Here is a 22471-nt window from a genome sequence, read left to right on the forward strand (position 1 = left end):
TAGGATCAGGAGTAGGCCATCCAGCCCCTCGAGCATGCTCCGCCATTCAATTAGATCATGGTTGATTTGAACCTCAACTCCATTTAATTGCCTGAGCTCTGTATCCTAAGATGATAATAAGGACATGGCGGACATATTGAATAATTACTTTGCATCAGTATTTACAGTAGAGGAAGAGAATAGCATGCTGGAAGTCCTAAGGAAACTAATATTGAATCAGGGACAGTGACTCAATAAAATTAACGTAACTAAAATAACAGTATGAAGCTAATAATGGCACGAAAGAGTGACAAGTCCCCAGGACCAGATGGTTTCCATCCCAGGGTTTTAAAGGAAGTAGGTGAGGACATTGCAGATGCTTTAACTATAATCTTCCAAAGTTCTTGGGATTCAGGAACCATTCCTTTCGATTGGAAAATTGCGCCTGTCACTCTATTATTTAAGAATGGCGAGAGAGGGAAATCAGGGAATTATAGACCAGTTAGCCTAACATCTGTTGTCGGGAAATTACTAGAGTCTACAATTAAGGATCGGGTGGCTGAAAACCTTGCAAATTTTCAGTTGATCAGAGAGAGCCAGCATGGATTTGTGAAAGGTAGGTCATGCCTGACAAACCTGATAGAATTTTTTGAGGAGGTGACTAAAGTAGTGGACAGGGGAATGTCTATGAATGTTAATTATATGGACTTCCAGAAGACATTTGATAAAGTCCCACATAAGAGACTGTTATCTAAGGTAGAAGCCCATGGAATTGAAGGAAAAGTATTGACCTGGTTAGGAAATTGGCTGAGCAGCAGGAGACAGGCAGTAGGGACAATGGGCAGGTACTCAAATTGGCAGAATGTGACTGGTGGTGTCCCACAGGGATCTGTGTTGGGGCCTCAACTATTCACAATATTTATTAATGACTTCGATGATGGCGTAGAAGGTTATATATCCAAATTTGCAGATGACACTGTATTGTGGCATTGTAGGCAGTGTAGATGAAAGCTTAAAATTACAAAGGGATATCGATAGATTAAGTGAATGGGCAAAACTGTGGCAAATGGATAAAACTGTGGCAAATGGATGTCAATGTAAACAAATGTGAGGTCCTCCACTTTGGACCTAAAAAGCCTAGAGCAGGGTACTTTCGAAATGGTGAAAAGCTAAAAACAGTGGATGTCCAAAGAGACTTGGGGGGTCCAGGTACATAGATCATTAAAATGTCATGAACAGGTACAGAAAATAATCAAAAAGGCTAATGGAATGCTGGCCTTTATATCTAGAGGACTAGAATACAAGGGGGTAGAAGTTATGCTGCAGCTGTACAAAACCCTGGTTAGACCACACCTGGAGCACTGTGAGCAGTTCTGGGCACCACACCTTGGGAAGGACATATTGGCCTTGGAGGGAGTGCAGCGTAGGTTTACTAGAATGATACCCAGACTCCAAGGGTTAAGTTATGAGGAGAGATTACACAAATTAAGGTTGTATCCCCTGGAATTTAGAAGGTTAAGGGGTGATCTTGTAAGACGTCACTACCGGACCATGCCATTTTAAGATTCAAAACTGAGATTTTTCGAGAGTGACAACACACGAGCTCCGCTTAAAGAGTTACTTTACTATAAGCAGATTCAAAACTACAGCTTGAGGAAGACACCAACAATGTCACAAGAGAGTATACATACAACCACCCGCGAATGATCAGTTTGTCGCTGATTGTAGGTCCTTGTAGGCGAGATGAATGGCCATGCCACCTCTTCCGACTGCAGTGCTGATATTTCACAGTCACCGGGCTGGATTTTCATTGAGGAGTCGGGTCTACAACTTTTGGGGTTGTAGTCCCACCTCCATCGAGTTCTAGCCAACCCATGTGATTTTGACTTGACCAGCGGGCTCAGCAGGCCAATTAAGGGCCACACGGCAACAGGTGACGTCATAGATTGATATTTAATCTGTCAAGACCTTTTGACAGATGAAATATCAGCGTTTGTCAGCTGTTTGAAGCTGTCAAACACTAACAATCTGTACTCCAGGTTAATTCCTTCCTGTCAGGATGATTGAGAATCTCCCCAGAACAGAAAGCTGAATGCTGGAACTTTTGACAGATCGCGGCCATTCTGCTTTCTGTGCCGGTGAGATGAGGGACTCCCGAGACCTGAGGGAAGGAAGGCTGTAAAGGTAAGTACAACTTCTTTAAACACACACCAAACACACTTACCTGTGCACTCATGCACCCATCACTCACCTGAACACCGGACATCTCGACCCCTCCAAGCTCTTCATCCCTACGGCCCGCCTCGCTAACTTGGCGTGGTTTGGAGCCATCGGGAATCCCACATTTCAACAATGAAAATAGGGATTAGGATAAAAACTGCCTGCTAACTACCTGTTAACAGGCAGTTAATTGGCACTAATCCCCTTCCCGCCTCGGAGGCAGGTCCTAGTGCGGGTCAGGTACCCGCCTCCTTTGAAACTGGCATGGAGGCGGGATGGGTTCGTGCCCCCCGATTTTGGGATTTTAACCCCTCACATGCCTCCAATCCCGCCTCCACGGCCCAATGAAAATCCTGCCCACCGTCTTTTATACAGTCTGAGTTCTTTTCAGTAAATCTCCATCACCCTGGGTGCTGCAAAGAGGACGTTCCCTCCTTTCTCCGGTATGTGGTAGGAGTCGGTTGAGTTGGCATTCTTCCATTGTGTACGTAGCCTGAGTCCACTGGCTATTGTCAGCTATTAATGTCTTCATCCCCTTATCGGACCTCGAGGTCACTTAAACAATGTCTGAGAGGGTTGCATGTTTGCAGATATGATCAGCAACCATTAGGTCACTTTATACATTGTGCAAAGGTTCGTTAATTAACATTTTGTTTCCTGATTTCCAGACACAGGTGTCTTGAATGCAGCACTGTGGCCCCCACTCAGCCTGATATCATTATCTGGTCTTATTAGTCATTGGAAAATAACAAAGTTATTCTCAGAATGTTTCAGATCAGCAAATTTAAAGAGGTTTACCCATGAACACTGCTCTCAGCTTCTCAAGGCATGCTGGTAATTTTGGTCAAGACAGTATTAACTCATTACAGACTGCGATCCTGTCTTACAATCTGATCGAAGGTATTAAGGGAAACAGATAGGATCGATAGAGAGAAACTATTTCCGCCGGTTGGGGATTCTAGGACTAGGGGGCATAGTCTAAGAAATGGAGCCAGACGTTTCCGGAGTGAAATTGGGAAACACTTCTACACACAAAGGGTGGTAGGAGTCTGGAACTCTCTTCCGCAAACGGCAACTGATGCTAGATCAGTTGTTAATTTTAAATCTGAGAATGGTAGTTTTTTTGGTAAACAAAGGTATTAAGGGATATGGGCCAAAGGGATATGGAGTTAGATCACAGATCAGCCATGATCTCATTGAATGACAGAACAGGCTCGAGGGGCTGAATGGCCTACTCATGTTCCTATGTTCCTAGATACCCTTACCTAACAAAACCGTAGCTAGCTTTGTGATCTTCTCCAGCCCAATTCCCAACATGCACCCTATATTCTTCTGACTATGATCCACTCCGTGCGCTTTCCTCACTGGACTACTAGCAGCTGAAGCATCAGCTGCCGTACCACTACAGACTGCATTTCTCAGCCTGAATCTCTTCATCTTGCTATCTCTCTTCCCCAGCTTCAAGAGCTACCTCAAAATGTACCTCTCTGACTGCACTTTTGGTCAACTACCTACCTTCTCCCTTACTTTTTGCTCAGTCTATCTGTAACACACCTTGGGATGTTTTTTTTTTGATGAAAGGCACTTTATAAATGTAAGTTGTTTTACTGGGTGCTGTTTGACCAGCACCATCACAGTGCAGTGATTTTTGTAGTGATACAATCCTAGTTTGCCAGCCAGAAATTTCCAACTACACGGCCACTTTAAATAAAAGATTAATGTTTGAATCAGTGCAGAAGAAATTTGATGTCTTCACACTTCATACAGAAACCCCCAATGGGCTTTTTATGCATTTCTGAATATACTGCTTGTTTTATTTCTACTGTTCCTGGACATGCTTTCATTTTTCATGCTTTCTTGACTTATGAAAGGTGCACTAAAATAACCTCATTAAACTACGTGTAGAATGTACCATTTTATCTCCATCCGACTCTCCAATGCAATGAATAACTACAGGAATCTGTGAAGTTGCAGTGTAATTATTAAAGCACAGGAATAATTTATTCTTGACTGAAAAACTCCAGTGCATTGCCTGCTTGGATTTTAGTGTTTGAAAAAATCTAACAAAGCCCTGTTTTCCCTTAATAGCCAAGTCTCTCATTTATTTTCCCTCGGATTAATAAAAGTGATTTGCAAGGATATATTTTACATTTAAGGATCTCGTGACTCAGGCTTCGTTATCTTTTCCTCTTTCGATATTTCACTTTTCCCCCTCCGTCCCGCCCCCGACTCTCCTCAATCCTGAAGGTGCTATTTTATAACGGAGTGACTGCTTCCAATGATCTGGAAGCTACCAGAAGCTGCGCAGAAGCATTCTGCACATAAATGTCAACTTTCATAACTTTCATTAATCCGATAAAAACACCAATTCAGCATAAGCCGATAGAAACACCAATTCAAATTTTAATTTTAATTTTCTTTTCGGCTCAGTTCGACAGCGCATAACTGTTAACTTTCTCAAATAATGCTGGAAACACTCAGCAGGCCAGGCAGCATCCGTGGAGAGAGAAACCGAGTTAACTGTTCAGGTCTGTGACCCTTTGTCACTCTCGGCTCAGTTTGGCAGCAGCGATCTCTTTCCCCACCACCCCCCTTCCTATTGTTGGTCATTTTTAACATTAAACCATCATCGGCTATGCTTATTATTACTTACATTTGAAGCATAGAAACATAGAAGATAGGAGCAGGAGTAGGCCATTCGGCCCCTCGAGCCCGCTCCGCCATTCAATGAGATCATGGTTGATCATCCAAACTCAGTACCCTGTCCCTGCTTTCTCCCCATATCCCTTGATCCCTTTAGCCTTAAGAAATATATCCAACTCCTTCTTGAATATATTTAATGAATTGGCCTCAACTGCCCTGTGTGGCAGAGAATTCCACAGGTTCACCACTCTCTGGGTGAAGAAATTCCTCCTCATCTCAGTCCTAAATGGCTTACCCCGTATCCTTAGACTGTGACCCCTGGTTCTGGACTCCCCCGCCATCGGGAACATCCTTCCTGCATCTAGTCTGTCTAGTCCTGTTAGAATTTTATAAGTTTCAACGAGACCCCCTCTCAGCCCGCTGGATGCTGATTGTTGACAAACACCAGGGGCTTTCGCTTCTCAAGCACACCAGCTACACGTGAGGAACCCGGAGTTGAGCCGGACCCCACTATCAAATCACCACATCGCTGACCAGAAATGCGTTAGAAATGACTGGAAACCGCAAGTATCTTTACTTCTAATAATTACAAAGATGATTTATTTCACTAACAAACCACGTTAATATATCAAAATGGCTGCTGACTGTGAAGTCCAGCAAGAACAACCAAAAACCATTGGAACTGCGCACGTGCAACTACTTTATGTCGTTGGCAGCAGTCGCATCCTTTTTATATAAAGATCAACTGCCCTCCAGCACTTAACCAAATGGGCCATTCTTCAGGTGTGAACTTGCACAATGAATGTCGACAGGCATTTCGACAATGTTGGGCCATTACCACCAACTTGACCCTGTACCTCACGTGACATCCTTACATGCATGTTTCCCAGCAGAAATTGGATCGTAACCAGGTGTCGGAATAGGCTTCCCATTATTTGCCAAATTCAAAAACTGGACAGGGTAGAGGTGCAGCAGAGCAATCATGAAATGCTGCCCTTGAGATCTTGGCAGCAATTCTGTGCTCCCAGCGGGTAAGCCACACTCTGAAGGAGCGATGGTCAGAGTTAGGACAGCAACATTGCAACCCTGATTCCCTGACCTACCCTGCTGTAAGCATGACTCCCCACTAGGGGCAGAGAAGCACTTTGATATTTTCTTTGCTGATAAGGAACATTTCTCAACACCTAATAGCTGACTCTTCCACATCATAAGACACAATAGTAATTGGGAAGAAAATGACTTCTATCATTTAAAAAAATCAGATTTTTGAACTGGTATTTTAACGCGCCCTCGCCCGGGGAGAATGATGCGTGGGAGGCATTAAACTTTGGAAAATTCTAGCTCCCGGCTCCAATCCACTGCATTCTCGGCCTCCGTATTTTTTTGTGATGTCGATTCATGGCATTGATGAGGCTCCCGTTAAAGGCAGGCAGTGTCCAACTTAACATTCAAAAGTCGCAGCCTGATGACCTAATCAGCGTCGCAATGTAATATTAACTTGAAATCAGGGGAGTCCAGCACGATCTGCAGCCGGCAGCAGGACCATGGCTTAAGGCACCAACTGGCCAGAAGTGGCCTTGGTAACTCTTTAAAAGTTACTCTTCTCAGGAGTGCTTTCCCCCACTACCATCACCACCCACTCCCACCCCCTGCACTCCCAGGCCTTGCAAAGAGTCCCTAGGCCTCTCCAGCCTCGGCCTCCCCCCAAACCCCCCCCCAATCGCCATGGAAACCACCCCTCAGACCCTGATCGCCTCCATACTCTGCTTCCACTGACTGCCAGGGAGAGTTCCCACAAGTCCCCGGATGCAGTCCCCTGCCACCAGTACCCGCTCCCGCCCGCCGGCAAGAAGTGAATCTGGCCAGGTGATGGGCAGGACTCTGAGAACTTCAATTTAAGATCAGCCAGACCTCCACATCCCCGGACTCTTTTCAAATTGGGTCCTCAATGTTTGGTTTATATTTTAACATTTTTTTGTCTGGACTGCTCAAAATCTGAACTGTCCAGTTCAAAAAGCCTGAAGCAGGAACGTTGGCTGCTTTTCCTCTCCATAATACATCAGCACAGAGGCCAATTGCAGCACTCCTTTTATTGCCCTAGTATAGCTCTAGATTATTTATTTCTTACATTTGTTTGTCTACTTGTTCCAATTTCCAGCTCCATAATTTATATTTCCATAAATTCACATCCCTCCAAATATTATGAGGTTCCAATTCAAGTAAAAGGCTTTAAAGTTGTCAAGTTGACTCCAACTGCAAGAAAATAATACCTATTGTAGAATCATGGCCCATTATTTCTCACAAGTATGTCATGCCTACTGGTCTTTTTGAAGCAGAGAACAATACTATCATGAATATTGTATCTGTATGGTTTCAAAACTAAATACTGCAAATGTAATTCCCAGATTAGCAGAATCAATGTTGTTTGCCGTTTAAAGTAACCCAGACAAACGTCAATACCTTTTCAGTCAATTCCATAGATATCGTTCAAGATAGCCACACCATTTTGTGTCAGCACTCTTGCCTCTTGTGTCGGAATATTGTGCATTCAACAACCACTCCAGGATTTGAGCATATAACCTGGACTAACATTGGGGAGTGTTGCATTTTCAGAGGTACTGTCTTTTGAAGAATAAATTTCTGGCATCTGGGTCGCAGCCCACGGGATTGTCCAACTATTGAGGTTATTATTTGGGCCACAAATCTGGCATGCGGACTTCCTGGTCTATGATCTCGTCTCGCAGAGCAATAACATTGTAAAATCTACCTCATCAAGTTATGAGCAAAGAAAACTGTTAGATAGATACTAAATTACCAGAGCAACTCAAATCGCATTGTCCTTTGTTCCAGTGAAGGCATCAACCTGCTAATTTTTTACCGCCTCTTCTAAATTAGTGGGCAAAAATATTTCATACAATTGCATTAAACTTCTTTACACTATGACACAAGATTTCAAAAGAATTTAAAGGAGGGAGCTCTACCTTCAGGAAACAATTATAGAGTGAGCATCACCATTTAGACTTAATGGGATTCAAACCCAAAATGGTGAGAGGATTCCTGTGCGTGACCTCTGACCCCTCACCTCCCACCCCCGCCCCTCAGATCTACCTCTGCCTTTACTTATGTTTTCTTTAAAATAGGACGATGCAACCGAGACTGGATTTAGGCAGGGTCTCTGATACGATTTACCTACAATTCACAGCATGAACAAAAAGTACCATGGTAATAATGAGTGAGCAGCGTACTCAAACCAGAAGGTAAGAATTAAACAGAGAGAAAAAATGAGTAATCTAATTAAAATGTACCATTGCACTGCTTGGACCTGTTTCATTTTTGAAGCCTGAAATTCAGTGGCTCGGCATTAAGAGCGCTCATTAAAATACACTAGAGAGAAAAAGTTGCCATTTAGTGAAATGGATGCTAAATTGCTATAACCTCAAGGATGTATAAAGTTGTAAGAGAAAGATAAAAGCAAAGGAATATGTTCAACCCATTTGCAAAACTGAAAGGAAAGATGATTAATTTGGTATTATTTCCTATTCGCTACTCTAGCGCAGTGGGCTATAAAAGGTCTATCTTTTACCATTCTACTTGGATGCAATTCCTTAATTAGGCGTCTAAATCAGACTAATAAATACAGAGTAATATTTAGGTCAAATCATTGCCTATCTTTTCACTGTTGAACAAATCAGATAATTACAGTCATTGTAAGTGGTGTGTTATCATGGCGATGGCATGATTACCCTTTCATCTTGATGTGAATTTTACGTTTATTTAACATCTCTCAACAAAAGCTGAGTTGAAATAAGCCTTGGCTCAGTGGGTAGCGCGCTCGCCTCTGAGTCAGAAGGTTGTGGGTTCAAGTCCCACTCCAGAGACTTGAGCACATAAACCTAGGCTGACACTCCCAGTGCAGTGCTGAGGGAGAGCTGCACTGTCGGAGGTGCCGTCTTTTGGATGAGACGTTAAACCGAGGCCCCGTCTGTTCTCTCAGGTGGACGTATAAAAGATCCCATGGCACTATATTGAAGAAGAGCAGGGGAGTTATCCCCGGTGTCCTGGCCAATATTTATCCCTCAATCAACATCACTAAAAAAAAACATTATCTGGTCATCATCACATTGCTGTTTGTGGGAGCTTGCTGTGCACAAATTGGCTGCCGTGTTTCCTACATTACAACAGTGACTACACTTCAAAAAGTACTTCATTGGCTGTAAAGCACTTTGGAACGTCCTGAGGTCATGAATAGGCTATATAAATACAAGACTTTCTTTAAACCAAGGACCCGTCTACCCTCTCAGGTGAATGTAAGAGATCCCATGGCACTATTTGAAAGAACAGCAGCGGAGATCTCCCTGGTGTTCTGGCCAATATTTATCCATTAACCAACACCTAAAAAGAGATTATACAACAACAACTTGTATTTATATAGTGCCTTAAAGTAGTAAAACGTCCCAAGGTGCTTCACAGGAGAATTATCAAACAAAATCTGACACCAAACCACATAAGGAGATATTAGGGCAGTTAGGTACGTTTTAAGGAGGAAAGAGAGGTAGAAAGGCGGGAAGTTTAGGGAGGGAATTCCAGAGCTTGTGGCCTCGGCAGCTGAAGGAACAGCCGCCAATGGTGGAGCGATTAAAATCGTGGATGCGCAAGAGAATTATCACATTGCTGTTTGTGGGACCTTGCTGTGCACAAATTGGCTGCTGCATTTCCCTACATTACAACAGTGATTACAATTCAATGTACTTCATTGGCTGTAAAGTGCTTTGGAAAGGCGATATATAAATGCAAGCTCTTTTTTCTCTTTCTATTTGCCAAAGCAATTATTCTTTTAAAAATAGAGTAAGCAGGAGCTCCTCTGATGTTGCATGGTACATTTACGCACTCTACTAAGTTACTGAGTCACAGGGTCCAGAAAGGTGCAGTGACCATTTAGCTGGTTTCAGGTTATCTGACTTCAGCTCTTGTGACAGCTGGTATACGACAATTTGGATGAACCCCTAAATTAAGTCAGAGGAGGAAATCATCCCTGGCTCCCTTCCTAAAGCCAATGTGGTGGTCATTCAGGGATAGAATCAGGCCCAACTGTGATGACATCCATGGAAAAGAGTCATACAGCACAGAAAGAGCCCCTTCGGCCCATCGTGTCCACGCCAGCCATCAAGCCCTGTCTATTCTAATCACATTTTCCAGCACTTGGTCCATAGCCTTGTATGCTATGGCGTTTCAAGTGCTCATCTAAATGCTTCTTGAATGTTGTGAGGGTTCCTGCCTCTGCCACCCTTTCAGGCAGTGAGTTCCAGATTCCAACCACCCTCAGACATGCTCATCTTCTAGTTTTACATGTCCTCTGCTGGAGGGGTTAGGTTTAACAGGTGTTGGTCATTCTCTGGTCCCTCACGCAAGTGGACATTCTTCATGGTTTGAGGAAGGAATCTCGACAAGAACCCTCCAGTGACATAGGGATAAACCTCCTTTGACATCCTCTATGGGCTTGACCTAGCAGTAACTCAAGGAACCTCTATGTTACAAAAGTTCTCCCATTGTCCTTTGCACATGGAAAAATAAACCACCCAACATTTAAGGCATCGCATAATCCTCCAAATAATGAGATGAATGACCAGTTAATCTGTCTTTAAAGGTGGGAGCAGTGCCGTGAGACCCTTAATAATCTTCTTCATAGACAAACTCAGTTTAACTTGCCATCTATCATAAGGTCAGCACCTCCAACTATCCCTTAGTACTGCACTGGAGTGTTAGCTTAAATTATGAGTTTATGTCTTCGAATGGGATCTTGAAGCCACAACCTTCTGATTCTCAGCCAAGCTGACACAGAATACAGGGGTGGAAACACATTTGGGCCCATTTTCCAGCCCAAAATAGGCAGCACACTGCAAGCACACTCCAGAAGTTAGAGGCCCGGGGCTCACTTGAAAGTGGTCCCCGGGCTTACGTTTAATATTAGAGGCAAGCTGTTGGCACCTATCGCGTCTCTAGAGACGGCTCATCTGATGTTGGGCCTGTTGCCTCGCCGGCAGTAGCCCTCGGGTAAGTCCTTGGAGAGGGGACAGAGCAAAACACAGGGGAGGGGGTGAGCGGGGTCTGCAGCAGCCTGCAGTAGTGCTACGGAGCCAGGAAGAGCAGATGTGCACAGAAGGGGAGGTATTAACAAAACTATATTCTCACCATTTCTTTGGCAGCCTCCAGCAATCCCTTTAAGGACCACTGATTACGTCATTGTAGAACTAGAGAAACTAGTCCTAGCACGCGCGGCACATGCGCCGCCTAATTTCTCACGAATTTTGCAGAACGGTCCTGAAACAGGCGCAGGGCCCCTTCTGTGCATATTTAACTTGATGCAAACATTGCTTTCAGGCAGCCGCCAGGGACGCCCAAAAACAACAAGGACCACTATGGCAGTGGCCATGGAACTGGCGCAGATTGGGCACCGATTGGGCGCAGGACGTCATGCCCAGAACTTGGTATGCATTGCGCCGAAAAACAGGCAAAACGCATACCCCACAGATTGATCAGAAATGTCTCACATATGTACAAAATTGTTCTTTTCGACCGTATGAAATGTATTGTAGGGGATTGGGGGAACTATCAGCCTTATCCGTGGAATATATACACATGGCAGAATACGTCTTATTTTTAAAAAGTTAACGTAAAATTAATATAGCAACTCGCCAAGGCTTCTTCGACAGCACCTCCCAAACCCATGACCTCTACCACCTAGAAGGAGAAGGGCAGCAGACGCAAGTTCCTCTCCAAGTTACACACCATCCTGACTTGGAAGTATATATCGCTGTTCCTTCATTGTCGCTGGGTCAAAATCCTGGAACTCCCTCCCTAACAGCACTGTGGGAGCACCTTCACCACAAGGACTGCAGCGGTTCAAGAAGGTGGCTCACCACCACCTTCTTGAGGGCAATTAGGGATGGGCAATAAATGCTGGCCTTGCCAGTGATGCCCACATCCCATACAGTGGAGCCCAATGAAGCTAAAAGCAAATCAGTTGAAATCCTGTGGAAAATTTAAATATTTCCACATTTCACAGTGAGAAAGCTGATAGTCGCAATCAGTTGTAGATCCAAGGCGAGCGATATATTCCGAAGGCTTTCACACTAACACCGGGTGATCACTGTGAGCATTTTTGGTTGTCCATGATATCGTAAGATTTCCATTTGTCTTGCATCGGATTTTGTCTTTTTCTACACTTGTTTACTTACCAACACATTATTTGTGTTGCTGTGTAGTGAAATGCTTCCTGCAATGAGACCAGTTTTCCTTTGGGTAGGTGATGCTGCATTTCAGAGATCAGCACAGCCTGTCAATATTTGCAGTGGGCTGCCCCCTGCATCAAGGAGTTCAAAACCCACAGATCAATGTGAGGCATCTGAGCAAGGCAGTAATCAGCAGCAGCTCACTGCAACACTCCGAGACCAAGCCTTGGAACTTTCTGGGGAGGTACCACGTTGCAAAGCCCATGTGTTTCTAATTACCGAGTCAATTGCTGAACTCTCCGGAGTTCACACTCCATAGATTCCGCTGGTGTCCTCTTTATTTAACATCCATCCTGATGTGCTCCCAGAGCTCCCAACATTGACCTGTTCTGGAGCAACTGTGCAGAGGAGTATAACTAGAGGGACTGACTTTACTGCAGATGGACGTCTACTTGCTACAGTTGATTGAATGTCAAGTTGCATTAATTAAAGTTTGGTTTCTTGAACCGCACTTCTTATCTAGTAAAGTGTAACATGCGATATCAAATCCCATTTAAAATTTTAAAAAATGCTTTCATGCACATACCATTTGCATTCAATGCAATGTCGATTAGAAATGCTGTGATTCATTCTACACTGGCAAATATTTCTTTGGATCAATATTTCTCAGAACACTCTTTATTGAATGTAAAATCTTATTCGGCAAAATGTTCAACTTAAGCGGGTGTAGACCGGGGGATATTTGACCAGCCGTCCTTTATGCACCCTGTCCAATTTTTCTTTTCCCTTGAAGTCAATGTGTGGGACTTGCAACTTCAGAGGAAGCATAACATGGCCGATATCAATCGACCATCTGAGTCCTCTGTAATATACCCTGCCCGGTTTCCCCATCCATTCCCTATTTCTAGCTGTTCAATGCCCTTGGATTGAAGTATGTTTCTCATAGCCAGAGGCAACATGAGGAAAAACCTTTTTACACAATGAGCAGTTAGGATTTGGAATGCACTGCCTGATAGGGTGGTGGATACAGATTCAACAGTAGCCTTCAAAAGGGAATTGGATAAATACTTGAAGGAGAAAAAATTGCAAGGATATAGGGAAAGAGCAGGGAAGTGGGACTAACAAGATTGGTCTTCGAAAGGGACTCAATGGGCCGAATGACCTCCTTCTGTGCTGTACTATTCTATGTTTCTATGACTGGAAAGGTAATATTTCAAATCATTCAAAGGTTAGAAAGTAATAGCCAGCCCTTTGATATTAAAACAGACGATTACACAACAGCAACAGGTGCTTTCACTAATCTACGCTACTTTCAGATATGTTTTAAACCAGCACTGATGTGCACCTCAGTTATACTTAAGTGATGTGTTAGTAACATGAACATCTCGAACAAACGCTCTTTTGCCAGCTGCTGGTGAGTCCCGCAGCGGAAGCCGTTTTCGTCCTTACCTTTGCGCTGACGGTAACTGGCAGCGCCATTCTGAACAAAATGGCGGCGATGTGACGTAAATCGGCGTGCAGTGCCGACTTAACATCACCAGTGCAAACTTCGACTTCAGCGCTGGGTCTTAAACACACCAGGTTAACCTAGTGTGCAAGCAGGCTGACAGTGGCGATGGCTGCACCTCGTAAAGGGACACACACATCGTTCAGGTAAGTTTGGATGTAAGGTTTTGGACTAGGTTTTTTTCATTTTATTGAAGTGGTGGCTTGCTGCAATAGATGTGAAAAATTTTGTAAGTGTGTAGGGAGTGCTGCTGGACACTTGCAAGGGTTCGGATGGTAAATGAAGGCCTTTGAGAAGACAACATGCTGCAAATACACAGCAGGTCATGCAACATCCGTGGAGAGAACAACAGAGTTCACATCTCAGGTCGAGATGCTGCGGACCAGCTGACTATTTCCAGCATTTTATGTTGTAATTTCACATTTTACAGCATCCGCTTGCAGAGGGAAGAGGAAGACGCCAAAGAGGAGGAAGCCGCAGAGGAGGAATCAGACAAAAGGATGCATCCCAGACAGCCCCTTTGTGGCCGGGATATCTGAGATGCAATCATCTATCTGCGGTCCCAATGATCACAACCCTAATTCCCCTTTCAACATTAGTCCCAGACCTTACCTTCCATCTGTTACTGACCATCATAATGTCTTTTGGCCACGATGCTGAAATAAAAGCCACCATAAAGCAAACTTTCCAATCCACCTACATACATCTTACCCATCCAATGTGACATCAAGAAATTAACTCATCACCCGTATATATTCTCTTGGTGATTGTCTTGTGTGTGCCTTTGCCTACCCTACTGATGTCATGCAGTGCTACCCCAGTGGCTGCAGCATGGCTGGTGGAAGGCTGCTGATTTTCAGTGGGGGACACTGCAAATGGCCTTGCAGGTTGAACTTGAGGAGCTGGCGGCTGGGAGTATCAAATCAATCATCATCATCTTGTTCTTCACTCTCCTCCCCCTCTTGTTGGTCACCCACTGGTGGGGAAGGCTGCATTTCTTGGGTATGTGAAATGAAGAAGACACAAGGGTGGAGTTGTGGTGATCGGTACTGTCCCTCTCCCCCACAAATCTGCCATCATCACCCTTCTCCTCAAAAAACCAACCCTTGAACCCTCTGTCCTTGAAAACTACCGCCCCTTTCCTCTCAAGTCCTTGAACGTGTTGTCACCTCCCAAATCCGTGCCCATCTTTCTCATGTTTGAATCCCTCCTATCAGGTTTCCACCCCTGCCACAGTACCGGAACGGCTCTCATCAAAGTCACAAATTACATCCTTTGTGACTGTGACTAAGGTAAACTATTCCTCCTCATCCTTCTTGACTTGCCTGCAGCTGGGTGGGACTGCACTCGCTTGGTTCCACTCTTATCTATCTAATCCTAGCCAGAGAATCACCTGCAATGGCTTCTCTTCCCGCTCCTGCATCGTTACCTCTGGAGTCCCCCAATGACCTATCCTTGGCCCCCTCCTATTTCTCATCTATATGTTGCCCCTTGGTGACATCAACCGAAAACACAGCGTCAGTTTCCACATGTACGTTGACGACACCCAGCTCTACCTCACCACCACTACTCTTGACCCCTCCACTGTCTCTAAATTGTCAGACTGCTTGTCTGAATTCCAGTTCTAGATGAGCAAAACTTTTCTCCAATTAAATTTTGGGAAGACTGAAGCCATTGTTTTCGGTCCTTGCCACAAACTCTGTTCCCTTGCCACTGACTCCATCCCTCTTCTTAACATTTGTCTGAGGCTCAACCACACTGTTCGCAACCTTGGTGTCATATTTGACCCTGAAATGAGCTTCCGACCACATATCCGCAGCATAACTAAGACCGCCTATTTCCACCTTCGTAACATAGCCCGTCTCTGCCCTTGCCTCAGCTGATCCAATGCTGAAACCCTCATCCATGCCTTTGTTACCTCTAGACTTGACTATTCCACCGGACTCCTGGTTGGCCTTCCATGTTCTACCCTATGTAAACTTGGGGTCATCCAAAACTCGGCTGCCTGTGTACTAACTCGCACCAAGTCCTGTTCACCCATCACCCCTGTGCTCGCTAACCTACATTGGCTCCCGGTAAAGCAACACCTCAATTTCAAAATTCTCATCCTTGTTTTCAAATCCCTCCATTTCCTTACCCCTCACTATCACTGTAATCTCCTCCAGCCCCACAACCCCCCCGATATATCTGCGCTCCTCTAATTCTGCCCTCTTGAGCACCCCTGATTATAATCGCTCAACCATTGGCGGCTATGCCTTCTGTTGCCTGGGCCCTAAGCTCTGGAATTCCCTGCCTAAATCTCTCCGCCTCTCTTTCCTCCTTTTAAGATGCTCCTTAAAACCTACCTCTTTGACCAAGCTTTTGGCCATCTGGCCTGATTTCTCATTATGTGGCTCGGTATCAAATTTGTTGGCTTATAATACTCCTGTGAAGTGCCTTGGGACATTTTACTACATTAAAGGTGCTATATAAATACAAGTTGTTGTTGGGAGGGCAGGAAAGCATGAGGTGCATGCCAGAAGGAGAATAACATGAGGATACCAGCATCTTGTATCCTTTCAACCCTGCTGCTGGCCAAGGGCTCAGCCATGCTCCTACCAAGAATGGCCTGCACCGTCTCCTCCAAGGAGGTGAGGTGAGGTGAGGCTAGGAATGGGAGATGTGCCTCATGATTGGTGCAGATTGTTGGTAGATGAGTGTTTGGGGGTGGAGGTTGTACAGTGAGCAGTGTGTGAGGCTAGTGGTGCAGTTGGTAGGAGACAGCTTTTGACGATGCATTCACTGACTTTGACCACTGGTCTGAGGTCATGAAGCTTCTTTGGGCACTGGAGCCAGGTGCTGGCAGTGACGGCCTCAGTGATGTACTCCCACATCGTTCTTTCTGGAGGGTCTCCTGGCTCCTGTGGGTAGAGGGCCTGTCTTGCAGTGTTGACCCCCAGCACAACACTGGAGTGCTGCGTGCGAGACCCTGGGTGCCCCTTCCCTGGGTTGCTGAGCTATTTGTGTTCGTGCCGAGGCATTTTTCCCATGTTTTGAGGTTCGGAAGGGAATTGAGCTTTGTGCTGAATAACCACATTAGGTCTTTTTAATGATAAATATTTTTTTTAAAGGCAGAAAGGGCTGAAAACTGCATTGTTTCACTTCATTTTCATTCGTATTGTTTCAGTGTGCATGGCCCCTTTAGTTCTCAGACCTCTTCATTATCCACAATTCCTTGCACGTTCCACAGCCTCGCTTCCAGAGGCTGTGCGAGGCTCGAACGCTGCACTTGCACACAAACTTCGGGTCGGATGCCTCCAGCAACGTCACCAGGACAGCATTGCATGGCAGGTAAGCGTTGTGCCAACAATCTCCATCTCCCCGCCCCCGCCCCCGCCCCTGGGTGAATTTTGCTCCATTAGCGTTGTGGCCATCTTCAGCGGCTGTTAACGCCAGTTGCTGGTGACACAGGCAACTTTACTGGCTAAAAAAAATGTCTCCCCCCAACTTGTGGTGTCCCAGTCAACGACCAGAGCCTAGGAAGTAAAGCCTGTGATTTGATCGTACAACAGATTTGTCTGCCCTTTCAACAGAGGTATTAATCCATTCATTTCAAACGGGCTAATACCTCTGATTTAAAATGGCAGACAAAGAAATGTTGCACGAACGTGTTAAACATTCACGCACTGATATCACACAAGGGAATGGATAGGCTCAGATATTTGAAAAGCAAGGAGCAGTCTTTGCACTTTAAAATAAGGTCGCCTCCAAATAATTCTTGACGTGGTTTGAATGGGGAAATGTCGCTGGCTAGAAATATATTTAATTTCATTTTTTTATTCTTACGCTATGCTCATTACTGTTTGAAGAAGCTGTCTGGGGAGGGGGGAAAGAAAGGAATGCTGCAGAGCCCACAGTCATTTTGAAAATATATGAATAACCAGACCAGCTCGGATACCAGCATAAGAGCACTGCAGCATTTCTGCAGGGCAGAAACTGAATGCACTTCGCACCACGCGCCTGTCTCAAGTGCCTTGATAGCTGCAAATTAAAATATCATCTCTCCATATTGGAAAAAAATAGGAAAGGCCGTGCCTTCAGCTGTCTGAGATATAGTCTTACATTAAAGGTGCTATATAAATGTAAGTTGTTGTTGCTGTTAATTTTGTTGAAGCACTATCGGGTCTTGCTCTCCAATGCCAAAACTGCTCACTGTTCCAGGATCACCCTGGAATTGAAAGATAACCCCTGGCTTTTCTCTACTACAAACCCGTATCCTAACTCGCATCAAGTCCCGTTCACCCATCACCCCTGTGCTCGCTGGCCTACATTGTCTCCTGGTTGAGCAACGTCTCGGTTTTAAAATTCTCATCCTGGTTTTCAAATCCCTCCATGGCCTCGTCCCTTCCTATCTCTGTAATCGCCTTCAGCCCCACCACTACTTCCCCCCGCCCCCCCACATGGCCGAGATATCTGCGCTCCTCTAATTCTGCCCTCTTGAGGATCCCTGATTATAATGGCTCAACCTTTGGTGGCTGTGCCTTCAGAGACCGAATGGATGAACTACAGAATTTGTTCATCACAGTTTGGCATAAAAATAAAACAAAAAAGGTGACCCAACCGTGGCTAACAAGGGAAATTAGGGATAGCATAAGGTCCAAGGAGAGGGCATATAAATTGGCCAGAAAAAGCAATAATCCTGAGGATTGGGAGCAGTTTAGGATTCAACAATGGAGGACAAAGGGATTAATTAAGAAAGGGAAAATAGATTAGGAGAGTAAGCTTGCAGAGAACATAAAAACTGACTGTAAAAGCTTTTATAGATATGTGAAGAGAAAAAGATTGGTGAAGTCAAGTGTAGGTCCCTTGCAGTCAGAATCGGGGGAATTTATAATGGGGAACAAAGAAATGGCAGACCAACTAAATACATATTTTGGTTCTGTCTTCACAAAGGAGGACACAAATAACCTCCCAGAGATGCCGGGGAACATAGGGTCTGATGAAAGGGTGGAACTGAAAGAAATCAGTATTTGTAGGGAAATGGTGTTAGGAAAATTGATGGGACTGAAGGCCGATAAATCCCCAGGGCCTGATAATCTACAGCCTAGGGTACTTAAGGAAGTGGCCCTAGAAATAGTAGATGCATTGCTGGTCATCTTCCAGAACTCGATAGACTCTGGAACGGTACCCATGGATTGGCGGGTAGCTAATGTTACCCCACTATTCAAAAAAGGTGGTAGAGAAAAGGCGGGGAATTATAGACCGGTAAGCTTGACATCGGTAGTGGGGAAAATGCTAGAGTCCATCATAAAAGATGTAATAGCAGAGCACTTGGAAAGCAGTGACTGGATTGGACAAAGTCAACATGGATTTACAAAAGGTAAATCATGCTTGACTAATCTACTGGAATTTTTTGAGGATGTAACTGGTAAAATAGATAAGGGAGAACCAGTGGATGTGGTGTATTTGGACTTTCAGAAGGCTTTCGATAAGGTCCCGCATAAGAGATTAGCGTGCAAAATTAAGGCACATGGGATTGGGGGCAAGGTATTGACTTGGATAGAGAACTGGTTGGCGGACAGAAAGCAAAGAGTTGGAATAAACAGGTCGTTTTCCGAGTGGCAGGTAGTGACTAGTGGGGTACCGCAAGGATCGGTCCTAGGACCCCAGCTGTTCACAATATATATTAATGATCTGGACAAGGGAATTGGATGTAATATCTCCAAATTTGCAGACGACACAAAGCTGGGTGGGAGGGTATGCTGTGAGGAGGATGACGGTAAACTCCAGCACGATTTGGACAGGTTGGGTGATTGGGCAGAAACATGGCAAATACACTATAATGTGGATAAATGTGAGGTTATCCACTTTGGTGGCAAAAACAGGAAGGCAGATTATTATTTGAATGGTAATAGATTGGGAGAAGGGGAAGTGCAAAGAGACCTGGGTGTTCTTGTACACCAGTCACTGAAGGTAAGCATGCAGGTGCAGCAGGCGGTTAAGAAGGCAAATGGTATGTTGGCCTTCGTAGCAAGAGGGTTCGAGTACAAGAACAAGGATGTCTTGCTGCAGTTGTACAGGGCCTTGGTGAGACCACACCTTGAGTATTGTGTGCAGTTTTGGTCGCCTTACCTGAGGAAGGACGTTCTTGCCATGGAAGGAGTGCAGCGAAGATTCACCAGGCTGATACCTGGGATGGCAGGAATGACGTATGAGGAGAGATTGTGTCGATTGGGCTTATACTCACTGGAGTTTAGAAGATTGAGAGGGGATCTCATCGAAACCTATAAAATTCTGTCAGGCCTGGACAGACTAGATGCAGGAAGGATGTTTCTGATGGCCGGGGAGTCCAGAACCAGGGGTCATAGTCTAAGGATAAGGGGTAAGCCATTTAGGACTGAAATGAGGAGGAATTTCTTCACCCAGAGAGTGGTGAACCTGTGGAATTCTCTGCCACAGAGGGCGGTGGAGGCCAGTTCATTAAGTATATTCAAGAAAGAGTTGGATATATTTCTTAAGGCTAAAGGGATCAAGGGATATGGGGAGAAGGCAGGGACCGGGTACTGAATTTGGATGATCAGCCATGATCTCATTGAATGGCGGAGCAGGCTCGAAGGGCCGAATGGCCTACTCCTGCTCCTATCTTCTATGTTTACCAAGGACCTAAGCTCTGGAATTCCCTCCCTAAACCTCTCCGCCTCTCCACCTCTCTCTCCTTTAAGACCCTCCTTAAAATCTACCTCGTTGACCAAGCTTGAAATCACACCTCATAATATCTCCTCCTTTGGTCCGATGTCAATTTTTTGTCTGATTAATCTCCCGTGAAGCGCCTTGGGCCATTTTCCTACATTAAAGGCACTATATAAATGCACGTTGTTGTTGAAGGCATTTGGAATCCGCAGCCATTTTGCATTACGTAGTAAATTGCAACTGTATGACACGAGCAGATTATAATAGATAGTGAAATAAATGCTTTTACTGGTGAGTAATAATTCAATAAACCTCTCTCTCAAACGGTTTCATTATGTTTCCTGCAAAATGTGTGATGTGATTATTCTGCTCAGTGAACATTGTGGTCAGTGTATTTTTATACATGTAGACACTGAACACAAACTCACATGAGTCAGAGTGACTGGAGCACGTTCTCAGAATTTCAGCGCGATGTCTCCTCACACTGGGACCCACAAGGGAAGAGGTGAAATGGACCGGCATGACAGAGGGCCAGATGGTGCCGCAAAGCCAACAGAGATCTGGAAGAACTCAGCCGGTCATTGAAGGATGTAGCTGAGCTAGCCCAAGACTAGCAGGAGATAAATTCATTAAGTGCAGGCACTTTGTGCTCGGCCATCGTGCAGAAATAATGATGATGATTACACCCCATTCATAAACTTCATTGCAGCTTTCCTTCCAGCTGTCCTTAAGATATTCTTCACAGTCTTTCCTGTGACACAGATGCATAAGTGTTAGCAAGCACTGTAATCTTTTTTGCCAATTCAAAATTCTAGTCGATGCATGTGACAGAAGCCACTTTGTGTGATTATTGGTTAGTAGAATCATTTCGCTAAGGTGACAATTTTTCGTGGCTTGGGGATAGTGTATGATTGCCTCTCTATGTGGATTTTGCCCCTATAATCAGGTTTTATTTTTAGCATGACCTCTGTATAATCTAGTAAGTATCTATATTATCTGCACTGAAAAGTAACACTGCCTTTTACTACCTGTACCCAAATGTCTATAGTGCTACACGGAATATCACAATTGTTCTTTCTTTTGTATGTATCTTTGCTTATTATGCTTCAAGAAACTTTTTTTTCCAAAAAATAATGTTGGGAGCACGGTTGGTGTCCAAGCCAACATTCCCTCAATAAATAGTGACCCAAAAAAGCAGATTAACTGATCATTTATGTCCTTGTTGTTTGTGAGACTTTGTTGGTACAGAATGGCTGCTGCATTTGCCTACATAACAAGTCACTGTACTCCCAAAATAATTCACTCTCATGCATTTCGACAACCGAATATGACACCACATAAATAAAAGGTGTATTTAGATTTTTAAAATTTGCTTTAACTTCAACTGGTGCCTCCAATCAGTTAATGTGATCAAAGAAAAGCTTTTCAATATAAAATAGGTGATGTGGCAAGAAAATCCACTGATTGTGATTTAGTTTCTGAGGTATGTTATACCATCATCTGAGCCTCTCAATTGTAACTCCATGTGCAGTCTCCTTTACTCTACACACTCCCTTTAATTAAAAAAAAAAAAAATCATTAGTAGACTAAACACCCGAATCATTTTCAAGGTCATTGTGATACAACATTTCAGAGACAGCTTCCTTACTTTTTGTGACACCCTGGGAATCCCTGGCCCAAGACCGCACAAAGTGGAGGAGACGCATCCGGTAAGGCACTGAACACCTTGAGTCTCTTCGCCGGGAGCAAGCGGAAGCCAAGCGCAAGCAGCTCAAGGAGCGCACATCAATCCAAGCACCGTCTGTCCCACCTGTGACAGAGACTGTAGGTCCCGCATTGGACTCATCAGTCACCTGAGAATTCATTTTTAGTGTGGAAGCAAGTCATCCTCGGTTCCGAGGGACTGCCTAAGAAGAAGACCTTTTGTGAGTTGATTTATTCTGTGCACATTGCTCCTTAGAATGTGGGAATGGAATACAATACATTTTATTCCATTTTTTAAATACACTTTTTAAAATGATCCTTCTGGGAACTATTTCACACAACAGGCAGTTAACTCAACAATTTCTTATGTTTGTCTGTAAAGCACAAAGCAATAAATAGCTTATATACGGATTAAATGGTCAGGCTGCAAGCGGAAGCATTTGATCAAATTATGGGAGCTATCTATTGCTGACAAACAGTCTATGGTAATTATAATACTCAATAATGTATATATAAAATC

General features: G+C 44.4%; 1 long non-coding RNA gene across 2 annotated transcripts in view; it reads right to left on the reverse strand.

Annotated features, from left to right (window-relative positions):
* Window positions 1–22471, reverse strand: part of LOC147124043 (uncharacterized) — a 37516-nt gene that overhangs the window by 9318 nt on the left and 5727 nt on the right. The window lies entirely within an intron of this gene.

This window comes from Somniosus microcephalus, chromosome 1 (assembly GCF_052327205.1).
Source record: "Somniosus microcephalus isolate GS21.2 chromosome 1, FLI_Smic_1.0, whole genome shotgun sequence".
Lineage (NCBI taxonomy): Eukaryota > Metazoa > Chordata > Chondrichthyes > Squaliformes > Somniosidae > Somniosus > Somniosus microcephalus.